The following is a 21051-nucleotide window of genomic DNA, read 5'->3' as shown; positions in this document are numbered from 1 at the left end:
TGTCATAACACACCAATGCCTTTCCATTATCATATAACTGGATATCCCCAAGCCTCATAATTTGCAGTATAATGGTAATTTTTAAAGAACTATTGGTAATCAATAGCACTCAGCATCCCTGTCAGGATCATTTGCAAAACAAATAACAACACTGATCTCAAACAACTTTACAGGACGGATATTTAATCCCCATGCACTGCATTATATGATGGATAAGCAAGGAACCCTAGACTATGTATCATGTATTTTCTTGGATTAAATATCACTTCCATCAACATTGCTACCCACTGGACAAAGCAGCCTGTGTTTCAGCTGAGTAACACCAAGGTGTTGCCTTACAAAGTCACTGCACCCAGGGCTGAGCTTGGCTGCCCGTGGGTTGGATTCACTGCACACTGTTTGCTGTGACCCCAACCTGCCCCCGGCCCCAGCACCACCTGCATATCAGAATCAGATCATGGGCAGGAGGAGGTGCTGTTTTTAGCCCCTTGTCAATACAGAGCTCTGGTTTAAATGAGTTACTACCTATAACTCTACAGAAGTGCTAAGAAGCATCATTTAATAAGAGGCTCAGCCATCTGCCTCATTAGCCGACGGACAGACCTTCAGGACGATAAACAGAGGCTCATTTCACTTATTGTCTTTCCTCCTCCTCCAGCATGTACCGCCTGAGGCTGTAATTGGGAAGGTAACTTTGTCCTGACTGCAGTCAATGCATCTCAGGTCCCTCCGCAGCAGGTGTTACCATAGCATCCCACCTTTAAGGGAGTTTTTACATAGGAGAGGAAAACAGCCATCCCATGCTGACCCACTGCAGCTGCTGGCCTGCCTCAGCCCCTCCAGCCAACCCAAGGCTCCCTCATTCACACCTCTGGAGCCAAATTAGTGAAATCATGGAATCATTAAAGTTGGGAAAGACCTCTAAGATCATCTGGTCAAACCACCAACCCATCACCACCGTGCCCACTAAACCATGTCCCTCAAAGTCAAGAGAGCCACAGAGCATGTGCTCCAGCAGCACCACCAGCCAGGGAGCCCAAGCCACCTGTTGTGTGGCCAACGGCAGACCAGCACCTGGGATGCATCTTAAAGAGGGCTTTCCAAGGCATATAATACATATTTCAGTTTTCTACACAGATTTCTGCCCCCAGGAGCCATTCAGCACATCTGTATCTCACTCCTGGCAGCTAGAGGCACCTTTAGCAACAGCTTCAGCTCCCACTGATGTGGAAAAATTAATGCACTTCCCTGCCTGCACGCGCACGGGTCTGGCACTCACAGCTTTCTTCCCACCACAGTGATAAGCCCTGAATTGCTCATCACTACAAACCCTGTGCTTTGGTGGGGACAGACCAAATAGGGATAAAAAACACCCCTGGACCTTAACTAAACACTTTAACCACTGGAGACTGCAGAATCCTATTTAGGGATATCAGAAAACACTTTCTGCAGAGGGAGCATCTACTTCAACCTGGCCATAGGACGTAAGGAAATTAAATATTTCAGGAGGAAGAAACCCATGCAGAACTGCCTGGGTTGGCTCCTTTTTGGAGACAACAATATTTCAGAAATGAGATTAACCAGAGGTGAGGGCACACCGGCACACCATCCCATAGCGTAACACCTTGGCCAGCACCAAACCAGACCTGGCTTAGTTGATGGATGACCTTCAGAGCACCCAGAAAGGCCACCCAAACCTCACTGGTTGGGGAATTAATTTGTTTCTCCGGCCTCAGCAAGTTCCAGGTGTACAGGCTGTTGCACGCTTTCAATGGAGAAAGGTCTCATTCCACCTCCTCAAAGCAAGGAGCATCACTGAAGATATCTGGCTGGATCACGGGTGTCCTCCACGTCCCATGGATGAGCCCTTCTCCACTTAGGTCACCCCAACATCCTTCCCCTGGAGGCCACAGCACAAGGTGGGGAGGAGGAGAAGATCTCAGTCGGATGCGGAAGCCTGAAGATGGAAAAAGCTTACAGCTGTGTACGCATCCATATGCATAAGAGAACAGGCCCCGCTCCAGCACGCGCTTGCGTCAATCTGCCGTCACCGAGATTCAGGAGAACATTTAAAATTAAGCCCAAATTTCCTCGCACTGCAAAACCGGGGACAAAGAAGGGAATTGGGTTTTGTGGTTGGAGCAGAAGCAGGTGTCAGAGGACGCGGTCCCAGCAGCAACGTCCCGGATAATGTCACTTCACCTCCAGGTTTCCCAACGAGGCACGGTTCCCCCAACTGCCATAAGGGGCTCTCTGGTGGCCACGAAGGACGTGACCAGTTCTGAAGGTTGTTTTCCCATCTGGGTCCCGGGGCTGGAGTGGATCCCCAAGGAGCTGCTCAGAGCCAGACCCACAGAATCAAGTCAGGATTGGGACCGACAGCCAGGATTCGGCCTGCTGAAAATACAGGCAACGGAACTTCAAAATGAATGGGGAGAAAAGCAAGATCGATACGTAAAATACACTTATTTCCCAGCCCAGACTGAGCTAATTAAAATGAAAAGTGTAGCACTCTGCCCACTGCCACAAGTCAGAGTTCCAGTGCAAAAGTGTTGTCCTCAGGGCTATACGACACAATACTGCATCATGGCTGATCTCTTATTGAGATAGAGATCAGACAGGGGAAAGAAATCAGAATAGGGAATGGTGATTCTTCATAGGAAGAAGGAAAGTCATGCAGAAAGTGTAGCTCTTTGTTTGGTTTCCCCTTCAAGTCAATGTATAATTCAGAGAGCTAAAAATTAGTCCACAATTGGAAAGGATTTTAATATAGAAGACAGCGGCTTTTATGCAGAACCATTCCTGAAGCTCAAGATCAGCAAATAGACCCACACAGCAAAAGTAGTAACAAATTCTGAACTGATCTCGTGGTGACATTCACTGTGTGTGCGTTTCTCAGGAAGCTGTAAGGACTGCACACACAGATTTATTTCTCCTTCTTTCCGTAAATTCGAAGCTGTTGCACAAACTCCACTGCCCGAATTCTGCTCCTTTGTGAATTGGAACAGCTGTTGAAACGTGACGATTTATTGAAGCTTTGCATTTTACTCTGCTGTGGGAGGTGTTCTCCAGAAGTGATTGCACTGCTCCTGTGCCGACACCTCGGGTTTTCCCTATACAATGTAAATGGGGGACAGCAGACAGCCAAGTGGGCACACATTTGCTCCGAGGAAGTCCTGCAGTGGGGATGGGCCGAGCTGACAGGACAGAACACAGCCCCTGTATGTGGGGAGCAGAGCAGGACAGGCTCCATCCACCCCACACACACAGCTGGGGCACAGCAGCAGGGCCCACCCATGCCCAGCTCTTTGCATAGTCCAGTATTTTCCTAGCACAGACCAGGTGCCACAGCCTTCAGGGACAGACTGAAACCCAGACAGATAAGAGTTCAACAGCACCATAAAACACAGGAGATTGGTCTGAACTCTTGCACCTCAAGCAGAAGAGGCAGTTCCAGAGGCCAGGCAGCAGCTCTCCATCCCCTCAGGCCGCACACAGCGCTCACAACTCACTGCTCAGCGCTGCTTTCCCAGGGGAAGGCAGCTGGAAGTGACACGACTGCAGTCACTCCTGCATGCCCAGCAGTCAGCAGGCTCAACACCAGCACTACGTCTGCTATCCCTCAGGTCCTGAGATGCCCCATCCCTCCCTCTTTCTACACCTGCCTGCAGCTTCTGCACCTCCTGTGCCCTGAGCAGGGGCAGGACGAGCACAGGTTTATGGCTGCTCTTTCTAAGCCATATCACAGGGCAGGGGTTCAGGTAGAGCAGCACCCGGTGCTCCTATGCCCCAGACTCCTCAGCACGACCCTCAGCAGGGAGATGGAAAAAAACTGCACCTGGGACAGCACCAAAGTCAAGATATTTATCCTTTGACAATGCTTGGCTGCAGTGACTTCATTTTGATGATATGGGATGATTAATGCTTACAGCTGATGTCTTTTTTTTTTTTTTTTTTTTTTTTGATGGATTTTGGGGCTGCAGAGTGACATTTGCTCAGTGCACTGTTCTTGGAAAGCTGTGCTCGTCTCAGCACAGAGAAGAGATGCACCCGGCGGTCAGCAAGCGGGCTGCTACAAGCCGCAGGTGTCAGGAGAGCTGCTGTGAGCAACACGGGGATGCTTACAGCCAGCTCTGCCTGGTAAAGACTGGATGGTGAGAGGATGGCACATTAAACAGCCGATGCTGCAAGGAACGGTGAGAGCTCATCTCATCCAGCGGCAGGAGATGAGATTGTCACTTACAAACACCACAGCCAAGCACAGGCTGCTGGGTTTTGCCACGAACACGCTGGAAGATTGAGCTCACAGCAGAGATGGGATCCCCAGCTGAGTCTCCGTGGGGCTGAGATCAGCCACAGTGCGCTCACAGCTGCTCCAACACCAAAAAGCATCCAGAAATCAGATCAATCAATCAGGGAAACAAGACACAGGCAGATGTCTTAATCATAGCGTTCACTAATGTGAGAAGCTTGGAAGCCCTAATCCTCACCCCCATCTGTAACAGGAGGACGAGAACCGTCTCCCTCACCTGGCTGCTGCAAGCCTTCCCTAATCAATCAGCTCATTAATTCATTCAAAGCGTTAGGCAGACAGCTTTATACAATGCTCATCTTAACGGGGCAAAATATGTCTCCTTAATTCTCCACCTGCCCAGTCCCACCCCATGGGCACAGAGCGGTCGGTGGGGTCTCCCCCGGCCCCAAGCAGCCCCCACGGTAACGCAGGATTCCTTGGGCGGAGGCACCCCTTCTCAGGGCTTCCTTCAGATTTGATTTTCATCTTGTCATATTTAAGAGCTGTCTCAGGAACGTAACGATTTTAAATTCACTCACCGCCGCAGTCCATCAATTGAGCGGCGGCTGCGAGCCTCACGAGCGGGCGGTGATGAATGGGGCTTTCGAGATGGCACTGCTCGCCTCCGAGCAAGGAGAGCGTGGGCAGAGGGTGGGGAAGGGAAGCGAAGGATTTTTTAACGGGAAGAAACAGGGAAGGGGGAGGGAAAAGCCCAACCTGTGCGCTGCGAGCTTAGGACGAGCGCTCCTCTGCTGCTGGGAGGCGTGGTGTGGGGACAGCAGGCTCGTGTTGGCCTCCCTGATCTGCTAGGAGGAAAACACGCCGTTCCATGCAAGAAGTAATCCCCCTGCTTGGAGCATCCCTCAGTTACACCCCAAGGCCTGATCCTGCCCCACACGCCGCTCAGCTTTGCACCTGGGTCCCTTTTTCCACCTCTTCCTCCAACGATGGGGCCGGGTCAGCGCCGTGCAGCTTGTGAGCATGGAACTATTCATAGCAGAGAGCAGAACCAGAGAGGCTGCGGCTCATGGTGTGAGCATGCAGCTGTGCGCTACCCGGCTCAAAGCAGAGGGGAAAGAATCAACTGAAATCCACAAAACAAGCAAAAATAAAAATAAGAGGCAGCAAAAGCAAATTGATGATGTTGCTCCAATTTGAGCAAACACTAATTAAGAATGCGTAATTGAATTAATGCATTATTTAGAAACCCCGGCAAATCCCGAGCAGGGTTATAAGCACGTTGTAGGACTCTTCTGACATCACATACGTCTCACGCCTCACTACTTGCCATTTGTTTTCACGTCACCAGAATCTCCAGATTTATGTCCTTGTCACTCACCGCTGTTCGTTGTTTATCCCATATCGCTCTGTCACCCCTCCTCGGCCCTACACACCCACGAGCTCTGCATGGGGCAGCGATGGTTGTGCGATAAGTCAGAGCCACATAATGGATGAGCTCAGCTCTCCAGCCGCTTCCCCTCCAGCGGTCGACAGCCACTGCAGACAGGGAAACAGCACCCAGGGAGAGGGAACCCCCAACCCCATAGGCTGTGCAGACACCCGTGCCCATGGCAGGTGCTGGGATGCAGCCTCGTGGAGCTGTCCCAGCCATGAGTGCAGCAGGCATTTAGCAAGAGGCATTACATGCATCACCCTCCCTCCCCGCGAGCCCTCACAGCTCGCTAACCCTGGGTTCCCAATGGGAACTACAGACCAATACAGCCAAAGGAAAGAAACGGCTCAAGATGTTTGCAAGGAAGGAACGTGAAAATACGGTGGGCATATCTGAGTTCGCACACCAAGGGAGGGAGAAGCAGCAGCATTAAAGTGCCTCACGGTTGGGTATGAGCGTATATCGGAGCAAAACACGCGTGCTGTTTGTAAAGCACATTGGAAGACTTCTCCCTAAGAGATACCATATAAAGTGTAAAATTTTATTATCTCTGCCTGTCCGTTGCACAAAGATATACACGAAAACTAGTTGCCAAATCTGCCTGCAGTTTAACTCCATTAAATCCAATGAATGGGCTTGGCCCACAAAAACTCTGCACTCACTGTAATAAAGTTAAAAGCTGATCGCAGCTGATACAGGAAAACACATACATTTCCATACACTTATTCCTGCTGATTTAAAAATATGAGCAAGCTTCAGAGAATGCCCTTGCCCAGCTCCTGAAGAAACACCGTAATGAGGGAGGAAAATATATATATATATATCTCTATTGGAGATTTCCTCTCCAGTCTGTTTGGCTTTAAATCGCACAGCTTTCTGCTGTCAGAACTTCACCAACTCCATTCCCACCTCCCAGCCCTCTCCTGTGTCCCTGCAGCTCCCTGCCATGGGCTGACCCTGCCCCCAAGGGGCCGCCTCTCCAGACCCCTCTGCTCCAACACACGAGGTAAGAGGACCCCTCACCCATAGGGCCCCTTTCCCAAATAATTCTTAGTATTTATTCCTATTCCAAGGATGCTTCCAGGACCCACGGGCCATACGTACATTCACCGCTTCAGTAGCCAAGCTGCGCCCGGTGCATTATTACGTGTTCTTTCTTAATGCAACCAACACTCTCCTAAAGGTGTACAGGATACGGGGTCTCCGCTGCAGCCCCTTCACCTGGAGGCCCCCATAGCCCTCCCGCTGCCACAGCTCTGCCTCCTTCTTCACCTGCAGTGTGGGGCCATGCATCGCCCCATAGGCATCCCACCGAGCCCCATCCCGCTCCTCTCCCCTCCACCAGTCTCCTTCACTCTCCCCCAGTGCTACCTTGGTATCCCACCCTCTCAACCTCTTCCCAGACCCTACGATCAGAACACCAAAGAAAATAACAAATAATAACAATCAAACCCATTTTTTTCCCCCAGAAGCTCACATAAAACACCACTCAGGGACGCACACCCTTTTACATCCCCCGACCCAAAGACAGCTCAGCCCACCTGCACCCAGCTGCCAGCATCCTCCCCTCCCGCAGCAGCTCTCTGTGAGTCCCTCTGCTCCCGGCGCCCTTTGCTGAGTAATCCCAGGCTGTCACCACACCTGGAGGGAACGCCAGTTTGCAGCCGAGTGCCAGCAGTTGAGGTCTGCGGGTGCTGCTGAGTTCCTGTGCTTCTCCTGACAGCCCCACCGCCGAATCCTAAGGGATCGCTGTGTCCAGAGGGACACGGGGCTTTGCTGACACAGAAAATAAGCACTGAGAAATACTCCCTGAGATTTCCCAATGGGGGATGAGGCTTTGCAAACAGCCAGCAGGCTCTGCCCGGGCACAGTCCCATCCCAATCCCGGCTGCCCCGATCCCAGTATCACAGCTGGAGCTCAGCTCTGACCGCCCCAAAGCACCGACTGCATCTTTCCGTTTGCACACGCCGTGCCATCTTATATTTAGCATAGGACGGGAGAACTGAAATAAATAATAACCCTTGTACCTTGACCAAGCCAAAAGCCCGACCTTTCACAGACAGGTAAGCCGTCCCAGCGAGAGGATGGATCTGATGTTTTCTGATCATCAAACAGGAAAGCATTAGCCAGACGGGGAGAACAGGCTCTTATCTAGACCTGATTTCTCTCCCCTCCAGGGGATCCTGTAGGATATTTCAGTTCTCTCTCTTGCTGTATGACTCTTCCCTCCCCCAGTTGCATGAAATCAGCCAAATTCACAATCTAATCTGGCTGGGAGTCAAAGGGGAGAAAAATCAAGTCCTAATGCAGTGACTACTTGGAATGGGGAATTGAAGCCAATCAGAAAGGCATTATTGATCTCTGTTCAGGGCATCTCGGCTGGGAGGGGAAAGCTGTGGGAGCTGCAGAGCCGCCCTCCAGGCCTGCGGTGCTGATGGGGTGGGAGCCCTGAGCCGCTGCGGTGTGCAGACACCTCCGGCACGCATCGCTCTGCTGTAGGGCGGCTGCTCCAACAAACTGTGCGTTGTGCACGGCGAGCGTTACACGCGTTGAAGGGGCAGATGTGCGCGAGAGGCAAAGCTGCAGGGCAGGGGGTGGGAGCGTGCACGGCGTGAGCGTGTGCGTGCAAAGTTGTCCCCTGGCCACGTACCTGCTCTGTCCCTGCAGCATACAAGGAGAAGGCAGCGGAGAGCAGGGGCAGGCAGCAGCCGGGGCCGGGCTCGGCTCTGGGCTTCCTTGCGTGAAATCCCGGAGCTTCGGCCCGCGGTACCGCCGGCGCCACGCGCCTTACGTAACAGAGCAGGGACGTGGTGGGGAGGGGGGACCGAGAGCGAGGAGCTCCGCAGAGCAGCCCCTCTAAAGCAAGGGAGTCCGGAGCTGGATGTCCCCCTGGGGGGTGGATGGAGGCGGTCGGTGCATCGCTGCGGGGGGTGCAGGGCCCGGCTCGGAGCAGCCCCACGGCTCTCCCCGGTGCGGTGCGGGACAGCTGCGGCCACCGGCGCGTGTCCCCGCAGGGGGCTGCGGCCGTCCCGAGCCCAGAGGGGGCTGCCCTGGGGAAGGGGCTCAGCCGCGGAGCCCCCCCCCAAGAGCCTCAGGACGCGGGGCGACAGCGCTGGGAAGTTTGCAGAATCCCACATTTTGGAGGGAAACAAGAAAGAAAACACCCCATCAAGCCCCAAAACCCCCGTGGGGTGCTGGTGGCTCCTGCCCCCCCTCGGACTGAGACCCCCAACCTGCCGGGCACCACAGAGTCGCGCGGCTGCCGGCATCTCCTTACCTGCCGGCCTCGCGTCTGCTGCTACCCTGCTCCGGCTCTTCCTCTCTTCCTCTCCTCCTTCCTCCTTCCTCCTCCTCCTCCTCTCTCCCTCTCCCTGCTGCTTGGGGCTCTTTATGGAGATTCATTCATTCATGCCTTCCCATCGGTCCCTCAGCGTTTCCCTGCCTCCCGGAGGCAGAGCGTGTGACGCCTCGCCCCTTTCCAGCCACTTTCCGCTGTCACAGAGCGGCGCTGCCCCAACCCCAGGGGGCCGCCGGGCCGGGACACGCGTGGGCAGCCCAGGTCGTGGGAGCGTCCCCCAGAGAGGGGTGGGGATGACGGGGCGTGGGCACGGCACCGACCCGCTGTGGGGCACACGAGCTCTCTCCTGCGCCCATCACTGTGGCGTCGGGGCGCCCGCGGGGCTCTCCGCGCTGCCCAACCCACGCCGCGCCGCTGTCCGTCGCCGCGGAGGAGGAGTGGGAGAGGGTGGGCTGCACCCCCGGGTCGCCCTCGTCTTCTCCGCGTCCCCCTTCTCGCTCCAACCCGTTCGGCACCGCACTCTACATCCCCGCTACATCTGTACGCGCCGCACACCGATCCAATCGGAGCACTAAGAGCTGACTCAAGCCCGGAGCGGAGCGGCTGAACCGGGTGCGGAGGGGGGCGAGCACTGCTCGCCCGGGGTCACCTCTGCCCTGCGGGGTACACCGTGCAAAGCTTCCCCCTCCCCAGCGCTCCCCTCCCACCGCGCTTCAGAGGGGTTGAGGACCCGTTCCCGTCCCCAACCCCCCCGCAGCATCCTGATGCCCAGTGCCCCCCGCTGCCTGTGTACAACGGCCGGGGAGGTGCCGGGGGTGATTTAGGTGCTAAACTTCAGGCGAATCGCCTCCTCTCTGCACACGCGCTGGCTTTATTTCCAGCCAGGCAGGGAGGACGGATTTGCTCTTATTCCTTTTCTTCCCCTGAAGACATCATGGGAAATGCGAAGGCAGCGCGGGGTCTGGGCGCTGCCGGAGCGACAAACCATTAATTTGGGGTGAAACCGCCCCAAACGCTCCGCGAAGGGCCCCGCCCCCGCTCCCCTCTGAGCAGTGCCCGTTCCCACGGGCGGTGCCATCCCCTTTTGGAAACGCTGCCATCCATTTCTATTAACGATCGCTGTATTCACCACTGCAAACTTCTAAATATTTAATACCGTGCGAAGCGGCAGCGGCACGCACGGAGCTGGCGGCAGGAGGCTGAGCGGCGTGCGGGGCTGCTGTGCCCCGGGGGTGCCTGTTGATATCGGGCCCCCCCTCCGCTGGGCTTTCCCAGGGGCTGCGAATAGCAGTGTGGTGTGGGCAGCGCCGCGGTCTCTCCCCCCCTCCCCCCGTGTGCCCGGACAGGGCTGTGCGAGAAGAAGGGGGTTTCTCGCTGGAGGAGCAGAGAGGGGCGGCCCCGACGGGTGGGTGCGTTCCCAGCTCTGCATCACCTCCCCTCGCCCCTCAGAGCCCGCACGGGACTGGGGACCCCCCCTACAGTCGTCGCATCCCCGGCCCCAAGGACTCAGGTGGGGCCCTGGGGGGGAGGGGGCGGGGGGAAGCAAGTCCCATGGGGATCCCCCGCCACGCCGCCCCGCAGGCTCCCGGTCGTTATCTGCTCTTCATTAAAATGCAATCAAGAAAATTCTTTGGCAACTCCGGCTGCTGTTCAGCGCGGCTCTGCCGACTGGCGAGTGCCCCCGTCCTTTGGGCTTCGCCTGAATTTGGAAACTGAGACGGAACTTTACAGCAACATCTGTCATTACAATTAAAACGGCTGCACATCCACCGGGCGGGAGCACGTTCCCGATCCCCCATCTTTTCCTTTTTTTTTTTTTTTTCCTTTTTTCGTCTCAAACGAAAGACATCGACCCAAACTCACAGCCGCTCCCCGGGCAGCACCGCGATGGGGCCGGGCGGGGACGCGGGGCCGGGAGCAGCCCCGGATGCACGCGGTCCCCCCATCCAATCACCACCGCCCCCCTCCACTAATTTTCTTTAATTAAATCTCGATGTGCGGAGCGTGTCTGGAGGACGGAAATAGCCGCTGAAGGGAAGAGCGTGTGGGGAGGCAGATCAGAACTGCCGGCGTGGGAACGTGGAAGCGCACGGCGGGGCCGGGGGGGATGCAGAGCTGGCAGCGGCCCTCCCGCAGCCCCCACCCCGCTCACCCCAGGGGATGGGGTCACTGGGGGTTCGGCTTCCCGCAGGTACCGCTTGCAGCAGGGACTCCCCGGGCCGCTCCCACAGCGCTGGGGTGACCCCGAAGTGGGGTACCCCGACGAGGGGGGGGCGGAGAAGGGCACACGGCGGGGCTCCCCAGAGCGCTCCGGGCCCGACCTCTCCCCGCTACGCGGGGGATCAAGAGAGGCTTCAGCCAAACCCGGGGATCTCCCGATCGCGGCGGGGAGGGCTCTCCGCTCCCAGCCCCGAAGCATCCCTCGCCGGAGTCCCAGCCCCGGCTCGCAGCGGCGAAAAGTTTGGCGACACGGAGCGGCCACCGGGGGCTACGCGGGCACCCGCGGCTCTGCGGGCTCCGGGGCGGGGCAGGGACGGGGGGCTCGGCCCGAACCGGGGCCGGTGGGGTTGGGGGATGACGGTTGAAGGGGTACCTACCTGCTCCGGCGGCGGTCGGCGACGCGCACAGCCCCGAGGTGCGGCGAGGGGCGGCGGGCGCACCCGCGGCTGCGGCTCCCCGCGCCCCTCCAGGCGGGCGGGCCGGGAGCGGGAGGCGGGCAGGGAAACGCAGCCGGAGCCGAGCAAATCCCAGCGCTGGAGTCGGCCTCCGAGAAGAGCAGGGCTGCAGCTCCTCACTGCGTCAGGCGGAGAGCCCTGCCCGTGCAGGCGGCGCCGGGCAGCTCTGCCAGGCCCGGGGGGCTCCCAGCGGCTCGGCGCGGACCCGCCTGGCACGGCTCGGCTCGGTTCGGCTCGGCGGCGACCCGGGCGAGGAGCGCGACGCGGAGCAGTTCGGTTCGGTCTAGCACGATCCGGTCCGGATGTAATTGGTTCGGTATGCCGCGGCTCGGTGTGGTTCGGTTCGGTTCAGTTCAGGGTAGTGCACCTGGGCTCAGTGCGACTCGGCTCGGTGCTGCCGGGCGGTCACCGCATGGAGCAATAAGCGGCTTGGCAGGGAGAGCCGGGCTGGCGGCGGGGGGAGCAGAGGGCTGTGTGTGCGTGATGGAGGCGAGCGTGTGTGTGTGTGTGCACGCTGGGCTATCTGCGTGTAGGTGTGACAGTGAGACCTGTGGGTGCGTGTGCAGCAGCGCGTGTCTGGAGGCACATGTGTGAACATGTCCGTATGTGGCAGCTGCCCCTCGCACCAATCCTGACCCTCTGTGGGTCGGAGTGGCTCCAGCTGAGCCTAATCAGGTAGGGGGCAGCAGGGGGTATGCAGGCAGGTGCAGCTGGGGCAGCAACGAGGCTGCAGCAAAACACCTGCTCACATCTCCTGGTGCACCCCAGGTTCCCCAAGCCCTGGTTGTAGCCAGTGTGCCCCATGTTCAGCCCTCCCCATGCGCTGTCCTGCCCCAGAGATGGCCATCCTGTACTCACAGGGCCTCTTTTAATGCTTTTTCATCAGCACAGCATGAAACTTCAGAGTGATTGAAGTGTGTCTGCCCCTGGAATAAAAGTGCTTTTCCCTCTCTCCTAGCACTGTGCTTCATGACATCCCAAGGTGTCCCCAAAACCCAGCAAGTCCTTTGTGCAGCCCTGCAGGGATGTGGCAGCGGAGACAGAGAAGGTGGGTGCGGGAAAGAAATGTCACTCCTTTCAGCTTAATAGCAACAACAACAACAATGCAGCCAAAAGCCTGAAGCGTGGAGTAATAGAACTGGGAGACAGCCGGCGAACAGGCAGGCTGTGGCCTCTCTCCAAACAGCAGCTGGCAACCTGGCATGGCACACACCCTGGGGAAGCACTCACCAAAAGGCAGGAGGAAGCCCTGTGTGGTGGAGAGGCTGGGGCAGGAGGAGCTCATCAGCTGCTCCACAGCCCTGGCGTGGCCTCTGGCCTGCTGGGGAGGCTGCAGGGCTTGGTTTCTGTGTGAGCTGGTTGCTCTGGGGTTCTTCTCTTTCCCATTTCTCTCCTCCTTTTCTTTTCCTCTTCCTTGTCCTCGTTCCCTTCCCTGCTACCAACTGGACTCATTCTTAAAGCAAGGGGACCCTCCATCCATGATTCATAGTATCATAGAATATCTTGAGTTGGAAGGTACCCTTAAGGATCGTTGAGTCCCTGGAGGAGGGATAACCCATTTCTTGCATGCCTCATGGGCTCGTGCCCTGAAGTCAGAGGATCCTCTCGTAATTGCTTGGAGTGAATAAGTGGGTGGGCAGGTTGCAGGCAGTGAGATGAAATAGGCAGGAGGGCACCGTGGGTTCTGGCACCTTCCTGGGAGGATGGAGATAAGAGGTCCTGTCCATTCTCTGCCTTTGCTGAACACTCTTGAGCATCACCGAGCTGTTCCATTTCCCTTCCTGGCTGCTGGAGGGAGAAGTACCTGCAAGGGACAAGGATGCCACCAATGCTGTGTTCCACTGCAGGTCCTCACCCACGGAGCTCAGCAGGGAGGGATGATTTGCAAAAGGCTCTTTGCATCCCCTAGCATGCAGCTCAGCTACCCGGGGCTGATTTGGAAGAGCAGCCCCAAATCTCCAGGCTCACCCATGGATTGGGGTGGGCTTTAAGGCAGCACCAGTACAAGCTGCCAGGCCAAGCAGAGGTGGAACAGTGGCGGGCAATCAAACAACTTGCAAGATAAGCAAATAAAAGTAAGTATAGGTACTTCTAAACAGGCCGTTCTAATTTGTCTGGGAGGAAGTGATACCACCCCAGCCTCTAGCCCTATATTTAGTAAAAATCCAAACCAGACATTGATAATATTATTAAAGGCAGGAAGGAGAAAAAGATGTAGCCTTGCTCAGATGCTGTGATAAAGGTGTCTGGGGTCAGGACAGACATGCTGGCTGTTCCCCTCTACCAGCAGAAGACTGACACAGCAGGTTTGAGAAGCCCTAACCCAGTTCAGCCAGCAGTAAAGGAGGGAGAGGGTGGTTAATAAAGCATTGGCTGCTTCTCCCGGTGACGTGGAGGAGGCATGGGAACAGAGCTCCTCTGCTGCCTTTTGTAACATCACCTGCAAGGGAAGTGCTGGCCAACAGCAGACTGGGCAGTGCTCCATTTGTCTGTGCAGGAGGGATTCAGTTAGAGAAGGACATCGGTGCTTCTGAATGGTGTGACCTTGGGCAAGCCAGATCCCTTAGAAATCATGAGTACCCGAACCCTGCATGTGAGCCCCATTACAGCACGGACCCATGGTGAGAGCCAAACTCCGTGCTCCCATCCAAAATGGGCCATGAGCGACGGAGAAGCTCCCTGTGGGATGGCCAGCACCCCTTTCCCACCGCACCCCCACAGCAGTTGGCATCCCCAGCCCCAGGGGTGAGCAGAGCTGAATTTCCATCCCATTGCTGTGCAGAGGAGCTGTCGTGTGGTTCCGTGGTGCAGCTGCGGGTGACTTACCATCCCAGGGAGAATTTTTTGCAGGCTGAGATGCTTCTTAGCTGTTGCTGTCAAATCCCATCTAAAAATCATCAGACTAATTAGAAAACAAAAAATGACATTTTACGGGCTGTTAGTGCTGTAAGTAGAGGAAAGCCTTATGGTATTTAAGGAACGCTTGGAAAACAACACTGATATTTACATCTGGGAAGGAGTTACCAGGCTCGGGCAGAAGCTGTATTTCAGAACGGTTTTGTTTAACGTACTCAGCCTTGGTGATGACAAATATTACTGCACATCATTACCCCAATTTTTCAGGGTGTTAATATCTCATCCATTGCAAATTGTGGCTGCTGTAGACTTGGCAGCCTGGATGTGTTTTTATGGATTCCCATTTGTTCTGATTTCCCTTTTTGTCTTTGAAACTTTCAAAAAGTCAATTTTACATCAGTGGAAGGAACCGACATTGAGGACAGGGGGTTCTGGCAGCCCACGGCCCAGGGGGAGAGGGTCCTACTCCAGTGATGCTCATTGCCGTTGCCCTGCCCTGCCTGCATCCCCACAGCTCATGATGGATTCCACGCCTGTGGCTCTGCATTCAGGGCAGCACAGGCTGGGTGTCCTCCCAGGGGATGCATCCCACCGGTGCTGAACTCTGTGATGGTTTCTTTTGGGCTCTCTGGATACCCTGGCATGTGATGTAGTGCTGATTATATAGCACCTTACACCTGAAGACCTCCAGGCAAGTAAACAGAGGGAATTATTCACAAGGAATAACTTATTTAAGGCGTTGGCTTTTTTTCTTTTTCCTCCCTCTCATACATGCATTGTCCATGAAAAGACCGAGAAATTCTCCAATGTGTGTTTGGTGTTACTCCCAAATCTCCTAGGTGAACAACTCTTGGCTTGTAGACACCACTGATGCAGAGAAAAAAAATCTCTCTGCCCCTTTGGTTTATGCAGAGACCCCAGCACAGACATTGTGACTCTTTGCTTTCATGTGTGGCTGCTCATCTGGGGGCCTCATTTAGGATGCTGAAGGTGTGTCGTTGGTACACCAAGCTTAGCCTTTTGTGGGATGGTGATAGAGGCAAGCCAGCCCAGGTCTGAAGGGCTTCACAGCAAAAGCATTCCTTTGTTGCTGTGCCTCCAGTTCTACACTCCTGGTGACCCTTTGCTCAAGGAGTTTTGCCTTGTCATGCACGAGGGACCTCATCTGTTCCTTAAAAGGCAGAGCTGGTTCGAGCTCATCAGTGGCTTCGGCCAAACCAAGCGACTCTGCTCCAGGGCTGTCATTGAGATGAAGCTACTTGGCTTTGCCAGAGCCATCCCTGAAGACAAACCCTAGCAAGAAAGGTTGACAGGGAGCACACGCCTGCCCCGGGGACACGTAGATGCAACATGACTTTCTTTTATTTACAGAGCATCGGATTGCACACTCCCCAAGAGCTCTGATTCATCCTTCCCCACCACTAGAACAAATATTCTAAGATCAGTCTAAGGCATGGGGACAGGCTTTATCTAGTGCTTTGAAAGAGAGCAGGTAAAATCGTTACCCGCGCTTTGCATAGCAAAAATGATATGCATAAAGCTGCACAGAACAACCCTGCAAAGCTCAAAGGAAACAAATGGGCAACTTGCACCATGAATTTCAATGGGACTTCGTGCCGCCAGGATAATAGCCAGTGAGACAGTGAAATATTGCACAGAGAGACACTGGGCAGTAAAAACAAGTTGGACTTGCTAATGCGGTGGAATATCCCATAATATTGCCTGGGGGAATATCACAGGGCACAGTGTGGGGGTGTGTGGGGCACCCGGAGGGATAACAGCCATTCTGTGGGGTGTGCTTGGGCTTCACCTGAGTCCCAGCCCCAAAAGCCCTTCATTTCTTGCAGCTGAACCCCCCCGTCCCCCCCCAGCTGGCTCCCTCCTGCAGCACATACCCCCAGCTGTCCCCTCTCCCATTCCAGGCAATCAGCCCTCACCCCACCCAGCCTCAGCTGTCCCTAACTACTGGCCAAGGAAAATCACCCACAGGTGGAGGAGGATTGCATGTATTTGTTTAGCTGACCTGAGGCTGGAGCAGAGTGAATGAGCATCCCTCAAATTAAAGGGCTTTGAACAGCACTGTCCCCCCAACTAAATCCTTTGCAATAGTTACAGCAAAGCAGGCTTAGAGGAGGAGGAAGGAGAAGGGAGAAAGACAGTGTGGGGAGAACTGGTGATGCTCTGACGTGATGCAGAGACCTGGGATCACCACCGAGGTGAGCACATTCACACAATTCCCTGAGGCACCCTCAACTTTTATAGGCTGCTGATGGCGGCAGCAGTAAATGAAAGGACACCTTTGAGTGAGCACTCGTGTATTAAACAGCTCATAGGCTGTCCCCATGCAAAATAGTAATAATGTCTGTCTTTCAAGGCTGTGCAATTCCACAGCAAACACAGCAGGCACGGGATGCTAAATCCAGCATGGGAGACCGTGCCAGAATCTCCAAGCTGCATTTTCAAGATGCCTACAGAAAGGAAAGCGCAGCCCAGGGAACTGGCTGTGGGATGGTCTGATTGCCCCTGGGAGACGGGCTGTGTTAGGGTCACTCGTGTTTCAGACCAAAGGGAGAAGGGGAAAAAGCAGAGAACTGCTTCAGTGTGTGGGGGAAGCAACAAAGCAGGATAGGTTAGGGCACAGCTGTTGGTACTTAAACTCTCCGGCTCCAAAATCTGTAAGCTGGGTGAAGCTTACAAACTGGAAATCCAGCCGTGAATCCAGATATCCACCCTACCAAATTGAGGATTAATGACATCATCTCAGTTCCTCCTTTATTTGAAGGCTGGAAAGAGCGAAAGGCAAACGCGAATAGTGGGGAGGCGGCTCAGTGATGAGTCACTCCGTGCCTCTCCTTCCCCCGTATCCCCGCAGCAGGGAGCCCTGCTCTGCTGCCCCGAGCGGCCCTGGGCTGGCTGAGCACAGCCTGGAGAGAGGAACGCGGGACTCGGAGGCTGCAAACTGCGAGAGCATCCCATGGAGAGACACAGCCACACGCTGACAACCGCCGTCCAACATAGCGTTATTCCTCCCCTGAGACCCAACCCCCCTTAGGAAAGGGCAGAGCCTGCTGCCAGCACTGCTGGCAACGCCAACAGACCCCAGGGAAAAGGGGTTTTCTGCTCAGTGAATGGGAGCTGGGAGGATTTCTGCAGCCTCCCTTCCGAATCTTGATTTGCCTTGCTGAATTAAAAGCGGTGTGGGCTGAAAATGATGGTAGAAGGAAAAAGGAGATGGAAAAAAAATCACGCTGAGCGCATTGTTCTGGGTAAATAAGACATAGGCGCGTTGCTGGAGGTAGCTAAACCCATCCCACAAATGGTTGTCTCCTGCCAGGAGATGTGACAAAAATAATTACTTGGGCTATACATAATTACTGTGCTGCTTTGAGCAGCAGCCTGCCCTTGGCACAGGTAAGGGAGCTTTTGCTTGATGTTGGTTAATGCCATTAACCATTAGCAGGTCAGGACGTTAAGGGGCTAAACAGGCAGGGAAGCAGCGTCCCAAGGAGTGCTCCCATTGCCATTCCCAATCGTACCATTGCTCAGCGGAGCAGTGCCCAATGCGGGGCTGCTCTGGGACGTTACTGGGTGCCGGCGGAGGGTTGTGGCCCTCAGTGACCAGGATGGACAGCACGGAGGTGGTGTATGGATGAAAAGAGGTAACGGGGATGGAAAGTGGACAAAATCACTTATCAGTCCCAGGTGGAGGGGGCTCTGAGTCCCTCCCACTTCGGTCCAGCTGCTATAAAGGGGCCTCTTCCACGGGTCACTTGGGGAATCCTCCTTGGGATAAATGAAATGTTTGTCATTTAATTCTCTCAAAGGAGGAAATGAGTATTACAACCAGCTGTCAAGTGCTCTGCAGCTAAAATATCAACAAAGTATGACAGATGCAAGATGGAAAAAGCCTCTGAGGTTTCCTCTTATTGACTGGGATGTCTCTGTTTTTTTATCTTATTATCTTTCAAGCTAAACCTACACGAAGTGTACAACCAGGAAACTGAATAGCACCACTGGCAAAGACCGTCCTCTCCCCAGACAGCCGAGAGTGACGAACACCTGAGCAGACCAATGGCTTTGGCACGGCGGGATGGAACCAACCCGAGCGTTTGGTCTCAGCCCACAGAGCCCATTGAGGCAGAGCTGATGGAGACCCAAACCTCCTACAGCTCCGGGAGGTTTATCTGGCAGTAATCTAATGGCTGGGTCACGTGGAGCCGGGCCGCAGATTTATAATCGCGTACTTGAAGATCACAGGCTATGGAAATTATTGCTGCGCTGGCTGGAATACATTATGCAAAGCAATGCGTTATCTGGAAGCCTGCACCGCACGCACACGCGCGCACACACTTCGGTGATCTATCTATCGCTCCCCATGCAGATGTTCTGCTGCAAAGAAGTTCTAATTAATATATTGAGAATACGTTTCCTGCCTTGTCTGCACCGGAGATGAGCAGAGAAACAACACTGAGTGGGGGAAAAGCCCCCACCGTGGAAGGAGTGATAAAGAGAAAGGCAGGGACTTCAAAGCAGTTGGAAACAAGTGGGGTGTGAACTGGGGCCCAGCTCGTGCCCTGAGCGAGTGGTGGGGCTGATGGCAACACGGGGCCATAGCAGCAGCTGCAGCTCCTCAGTCCTCCTGCAGTCCCCCTGTCAGGATAACTCTTCTCTCCCTCCATCCATTCAGGAGTTGGACTCCAGGATCCTTACGGGTCCCTCACCCATGACACTCCTCCATACAGAACAGTCAAAGACCACAACATCTGCTCCATGAGGTGCAGCCCAGGAGCTATTCCTCCCTGCGAGGCTGTGGGCATTACTGCTGGCATCATCTGTCCCATCACAAAGGGACAGCTTACATCACCCCCCCGAGTAGCTGCAGAGACCCACGAATGGATGGGAGATGAGGTGAGTGAGGCACAGACCCAACAGTGGGACACAGCTGGGCACCTCCATCCCGCCCCATAGGGGCAGTGAGAACCAGAACCCCCCCAGTGAACATCATCAGTCACGGAGGGCTCAGGCTTCACACAGGGAGAAACCCAGATCGATAACCCAGAGCAGAAGAGATGTGAAATTAGCCTTGCCAGGCTGGGGAGTGCTTTTAAATTGCAGCAGAAGTGGTTGAGAGATAGCTTGCTCTCCACAGGAACTTCTCCCCATCCTTGGGATTTAAGCCTGTTAATAGTGGAGTATGATGATATTATCTGTTTGTATTGCACTTTTTATCACAGACGGCTCCCAGGGTGATTTGCTATCATGCCCTCTGAGAGCTGCTGAAACACGGGAGCTGCAGGAAGCAGCAGTGATGTAACCACCATCTCGGTAGCAGCAGAGCAGGAGGGATGGAGCAGAAGCCCTTTGCCAGGTGGGATACATTGCACTCTTCAGCTTCCTGCTGCTTCCCACAGGCTTCGGTGCTGGCATCCATTCTCCAGCTCCCAGCCTGGAACAGGGCAGGTAAATGGGGCACAGAGCTCCGGTGGGAAGGAGGGGCTCTTTGTGTTTGAGCGGCAACTGATGGAAGAGCCCATACTCCGCTGGCTTGAAGCTCAACCCCAAGTAACCCCTCCAGAGACACTGGGTCTGCAGAACGAGTCCAGGCCACCCCAGGGAGCATCCCATGGCTTGCCAGGCAGCGTGGGGAGAGGATGAGTGCAGCTGGCGTGTGCGGCTGTCCTCACCAGGAGGACCAGCACCAGCAGTGACAACATCTGCAGGCACCACCTGGACACCGAGCTGGGGGTGCGCTGAGCATCACCTAGCGATGCGCACGGGCAGGACGAGCTTTTGTGTGCTCTCCTTCCAGCCAGGATGGACCATTGGCAGAACCACCTCCTTCCCTAATTTGCTCACCTGGAGCACGTGCCCGGACCTCCAGGAGCTGTGTGGGACGAGACAGCTCTGTGCTGTGCAACAAACATCAGCAGAGCTGCGGAGCGCTTCCACTCCCAGCTCCACCACCCCCTGATTGACACCCTGTAATAAAGAGATTTACCACATAATTATTGTGCATTTGGGATGCGGCACCATTCTTTTTTTTTTTTCCTTTCTTTCTTTCTTTTTTAACCCAGTGACAGCTTTAAACAGCGGTTAAAGTATGTGTTTATATTAATGTCATTAGTTATTTTTGTGTATTTAACCAAAAAGGCTTTTCCTCGGAACGATGGCATGGTAAACAACAGCTCAGTTGTCTCCTATAGGCATCGTTACCTCTGCTTTCAGATGAACTGCTTAAGTGAATGGGAGGGAAGGATCTGAGCCTGGATTGATGTGTGTCTGTCGTGGCTCCACCAGCAAAGATGTTAAACTGAGCTTAGAACACATGAGAGAGTGAGCCTGGCATTTACTGGTGGGGAGAAATGGTAATAAATGATGGGTTTTATCAAGAAATATCACCTAGAAAGTGTATTCCTATTGCAAGGGCCTTCAACACTCAGCAGTGTAATAAAGAGAGAAAGGAAAATGGGAAGGAGGGAATTAGGAGAATGAAAATGATCGAATAAACACTCAGAATAAACACACACCCTCGTG

At 54.7% G+C, this 21051-nt stretch overlaps 1 protein-coding gene and 1 non-coding gene across 8 annotated transcripts in view; one reads left to right on the top strand and one right to left on the bottom strand.

The window, feature by feature from the left end:
* ELFN1 (extracellular leucine rich repeat and fibronectin type III domain containing 1) overlaps window positions 1-11682 on the bottom strand; it is an 86863-nt gene extending 75181 nt beyond the window's left edge. For 4 of the 6 annotated variants that reach the window (XR_005839952.2, XM_046900993.1, XM_040647847.2 and 1 more), the window contains exon 1: window positions 11584-11682. The gene's annotated coding sequence lies outside the window, so the exon portion shown is untranslated. Of the gene's footprint in view, window positions 1-8338; window positions 8417-8965; window positions 9055-11583 lie in introns of those variants that run through there. The other 2 variants (XM_040647848.2, XM_040647849.2) reach the window with 2 other exon arrangements.
* On the top strand, window positions 10997-20522 carry LOC101750765. 2 transcript variants are annotated; one of them, XR_001469029.4, is made up of 3 exons: window positions 10997-11177; window positions 12620-12709; window positions 18487-20522. It is a non-coding gene; the product is annotated as an uncharacterized LOC101750765 (transcript). The 2 variants fall into 2 exon arrangements; XR_001469028.3 differs by lacking the exon at window positions 10997-11177 and adding an exon at window positions 11873-11977.
* Window positions 20523-21051: the final 529 nt, after the last annotated feature.

This window comes from Gallus gallus, chromosome 14, assembly GCF_016699485.2.
Source record: "Gallus gallus isolate bGalGal1 chromosome 14, bGalGal1.mat.broiler.GRCg7b, whole genome shotgun sequence".
Classification (NCBI taxonomy): domain Eukaryota; kingdom Metazoa; phylum Chordata; class Aves; order Galliformes; family Phasianidae; genus Gallus; species Gallus gallus.
Note: the sequence above shows the minus strand (reverse complement) of the source record. Positions and strands in the feature narration are given on the sequence as shown.